Raw genomic sequence first — 4,540 nt, forward strand, 5'->3', positions numbered from 1 at the left:
CAAAGAATGGGAACTCTTTTTGGTTCGTGTGCTTCGCACACGAACACTGTAGTTAGAGCCCCCGGCGGCCACTGTAAGGACTCTTTTTGGTTCGTGTGCTTCGCACACGAACACTACAGCTAGAGCCCCTGGCGGCCAGGGTGAGAACTCTCTTTGGTTCGTGTGCTTCGCACACGAACACTACAGCTAAGTGCCCATGGCGGCCACAGAGGGAAGGGTACGTAGGCGCGGCTTCCTGACCCCCGTGCCTAGCGCAGGGTAAGCTAACCATAACCTAACCTAACCTAACCTAACCCAACCTAACCTAACCTAACCTAACCTAACCTAACCTAACCTAACCTAACCTAACCTAACCTAACCTAACCTAACCTAACCTAACCTAACCTAACCTAACCTAACCAAATAGAACTAATCAATTTTTTAGAAGTAATTACTCTAAATTCTGAAATACTTACTATACCTTTTAGTTCATTGGTTAGAAAATATTCTTCGGTCATACTTTCAGTTTTCATCAAAATCAGTATAGAGATGCTAAATCAGTGACGAAAGGTTTCTTTCTGATCTTTAGTAATGTCTAACCATTGTCGAATGAAATACCTTGTGAATCTTGATGGTACCATTCCTCGCAGTAGTGGCAGACACTGGTTTAAAATGTAAAATCTGTTGTTATCTAAGAAGTAATTAACAAGATTTTCAAGTACGTGCATCTTAAATTTTCTGGCATTTGAGTGTTAGCAGATTTACTAAACTTCCTCTTCCAGGCATTTTTCTTTTCGTCTCATCATTGTGTTTAATTTGAATTTCATTTCACGTAAAGTCTATTGCATGTCTTTGTAAGCGTTCTCTCTAAATCTTTAAAGAAATCAGTAAATAATGATATGGAATTACCTCATGGTGAAAGCTTTATTGTAAATCCAGAATCGTTCAATTTTAACTAAACGTATAGTACACCACTAGTACGAAAAGCAAAATAAACTCCCATTTTTAAGCGCTTAGTTTAGTAGTACCCTTTTTTTTTTTTTTTTTTTGCAAGGAATAATCGTTCAAATGTAAAAGTAGGTACGCTAGAAATTTAAGGCCCGACCAAACAACAATCCCGATTTTTACCTAAAAAATTTATGTTAGTAAAACTAGGTAAATTTATATGAGTAAGATGCTAAATTTAACAAGAATCACGAATATGAGATTTGTTTTTATGTAGATTAATGGTTATTGAGTTATTTCAAATGTAAAAGTAGGTACGCTAGAAATTTAAGGCCCGACCAAACAACAATCCCGATTTTTACCTAAAAAATTTATGTTAGTAAAACTAGGTAAATTTATATGAGTTAGATGCTAAATTTAACAAGAATCACGAATATGAAATTTGTTTTTATGTAGACTTAATGGTTATTGAGTTATTTCAAATGTAAAAGTAGGTATGCTAGAAATTTAAGGCCCGACAAAACAACAAGCCCGATGTTTACCGAAAAAATTTTTATTAATAAAACTAGATAACAATGCATGATTTAGATGCTAAATTTAACAAGAATTACGAATATGACATTTGTTTTCATGTAGATTTTATGGTTATTGAGTTATTTCAAATATAAAAATAGGTACGCTAGAAATTTAAGGCCCGACAAAACAACCATCCCGACTTTTACCTAAAACATTAATATCAATAAAACTAGATAACTATACATGATTTAGATGCTAAATTTAACAAGAATCACAAATATGAAATTTGTTTTTATGTAGACTTAATGGTTATTGAGTTATTTCAAATGTAAAAGAAGGTACGCTAGAAATTTAAGGCCCGACAAAACAACAATCCCGATTTTTATCTAAATATTTTGTGTTAATAAAACTTGATAACTTTAGATGAGTTAGATGCTAAATTTACCAAAAATCACGAATATGAAATTTGTTTTTATGTAGATTTAATGGTTATTGAGTTATTTCAAATATAAAAATAGGTACGCTAGAAATTTAAGGCCCGACAAAACAACCATCCCGACTTTTACCTAAAACATTAATATCAATAAAACTAGATAACTATACATGATTTAGATGCTAAATTTAACAAGAATCACGAATATGAAATTTGTTTTTATGTAGATTAATGGTTATTGAGTTATTTCAAATGTAAAAGTAGGTACGCTAGAAATTTAAGGCCCGACCAAACAACAATCCCGATTTTTACCTAAAAAATTTATGTTAGTAAAACTAGGTAAATTTATATGAGTTAGATGCTAAATTTAACAAGAATCACGAATATGAAATTTGTTTTTATGTAGACTTAATGGTTATTGAGTTATTTCAAATGTAAAAGTAGGTGTGCTAGAAATTTAAGGCCCGACAAAACAACAAGCCCGATGTTTACCTAAAAAATTTTTATTAATAAAACTAGATAACTATGCATGATTTAGATGCTAAATTTAACAAGAATTACGAATATGACATTTGTTTTCATGTAGATTTTATGGTTATTGAGTTATTTCAAATATAAAAATAGGTACGCTAGAAATTTAAGGCCCGACAAAACAACCATCCCGACTTTTACCTAAAACATTAATGTCAATAAAACTAGATAACTATACATGATTTAGATGCTAAATTTAACAAGAATCACGAATATGAAATTTGTTGTTCACCACGTTATACCATTACATAAATTACGGTTAGGCAACGCAGCCTCACTAGTAGTTCCTGCCAATTTTTTCTGCTACGCTTAACTTCAGACGAAGTCTGCGAGGGAAGGTGTGCAGTCACTTATCTTAAACATCAGAAGTTCTAGAAAATGCTCTTGAGCAATGTTGTAATCATAATTTTCATTTCCCCTTTATTAAGTTGTTTGGCATAGTGGTACAAAAAACAATCTTTATCTTATGTTTTTCTTTCAGGATTTTTGTTTTGGTTTACTGCTGTTCCTGGATGGACAATGAACGATAGAAACAACAACATAGTAAGGTGGCAACTCATTCGGCATGAATATATATAAGTGAACAAGTATTCTCAAATCAAATAATAAGTATTTGTGTAGGTTTTCTTCATTTGGGCTTTAGTCACCAAACATTTTTTATTCTTTAGGGTTTGTCGGATGTGTGTACGTGGCTTCAACACATGAGATGTAACACCTATTAGACATATTAACATGTACTCATATCACAGGAGGGTGGGTGAGATTTTGTCCAGGAATTTCTGGCATTGCAGCTGAAAGATTGGCGAGCCGAAGGACTTCCTGTTCAGTATTACTCCTGTTGAAGCCGAGGCGTATAGCTGAAACACACGTATCATTTCATCTCTTATATGCCTCATCTTTGTATAGAAAGTGTGTTGGTAACCCTTTGTTTTGTGTTTTGTTGAAACTTTACTATGTCATTTTCAAGTGAGATTTTTATTTGGTTTTAGGTAGCTCTACTGATGTGTAAAGAATGGTGGTTGCAGGTAATGAGAGCCATTCCATTATACGATACCTATCCATTTTTATTGCTTTAATTTTTGTCAGTTTAGTCACTGAATGTAGCTGGAACAGAACATGTTGGAATTTTAGCATCAGGACATCTGGCTAGTTGGACGATTAAACATCCCTCTGTGTGGACACAAACATTGTGTCTAGATTTCATCTGTAGATTATTTCGAGGATGATAACTTTGTCACCAACATCGTGACTTTGAAAACTAGCAGTTGAACAGCCTTTCAATTCCAAACAAGAATCTATTCATGGTAATTGTGTGTTTTGTATACATTTCTGTATAAAATATCTCACTTATCTAGATTACTCAAGTAATGTGACACTATATGGCTGGTATTGGAGTAGATAATGCTGTTTGAATGCAGAATATGTCACTGAGAAGGGGTTCTATTATGGTAGGAGTATCGTGTTTAAGTACAGGCTGACCAGAATTACAAACACATTGATTGAAAACTATCATCAGTTTCAAGAATTGGTAAGTGAAATAATAATAGTAATAATATGAAATTGTAAAAATATTCTAATGATAAGTAATTACTTTGGAATTACTGTTGGGAAAAGGTGACAATTTTTATAATAAAAATTATTATTTTTTAACAGGTTAAAAACCATTTTCCAGGCTATTTGTGGTAAAGTATATATAGCGATGATTTCATGTTATCCCAACAAATTGGAAACAATTGTACTAATTTTTATCTACCTTTGTCGAAGCTTTGTTAGCTATAGGTCCCTATAGACAAACTTACACTTCAGTTACTAGCAGATGAACTGTTTCAATTTCAAACAAAAGGAGTTGTGGTAATTGTTATATTATTTTTATTATAAAAATAGTTGCTTTAGTCAGGTAAACTTATTTTGATTGCAAACAGTTCAAGTAAATCATTAAATATCTTTAAATTCAGGTGTCACATTGCCTTCTATTGGTTCCCTTTGTGGGAAATGTATGTTGTGTGTGAATAAATGCAACCCTAACAGTCCTGGGATCACCTTTTTTGTAAAGAAAATACTGGAAACTGGTATTGAGAAGATCATTGACAGAAAGTTTTTGTATTTTATCAGTTTATTCCTACATTTAACATGGCT

General features: G+C 32.6%; 2 long non-coding RNA genes across 2 annotated transcripts; both read left to right on the forward strand.

Moving 5' to 3' along the window:
* The first annotated feature begins 2,728 nt into the window (after positions 1-2,728).
* Positions 2,729-3,392, forward strand: LOC130699893 (uncharacterized). Its single transcript, XR_009003564.2, has 3 exons — positions 2,729-2,800; positions 2,886-3,013; positions 3,073-3,392. It is a non-coding gene; the product is annotated as an uncharacterized LOC130699893 (long non-coding RNA).
* Positions 3,393-3,420: 28 nt separating this feature from the next.
* LOC130699892 (uncharacterized) lies at positions 3,421-4,257 on the forward strand. Its single transcript, XR_009003562.2, has 4 exons — positions 3,421-3,708; positions 3,770-3,932; positions 4,058-4,086; positions 4,169-4,257. It is a non-coding gene; the product is annotated as an uncharacterized LOC130699892 (long non-coding RNA).
* Positions 4,258-4,540: the final 283 nt, after the last annotated feature.

The sequence above is a fragment of the Daphnia carinata genome, chromosome 7 (assembly GCF_022539665.2).
Source record: "Daphnia carinata strain CSIRO-1 chromosome 7, CSIRO_AGI_Dcar_HiC_V3, whole genome shotgun sequence".
Lineage (NCBI taxonomy): Eukaryota > Metazoa > Arthropoda > Branchiopoda > Diplostraca > Daphniidae > Daphnia > Daphnia carinata.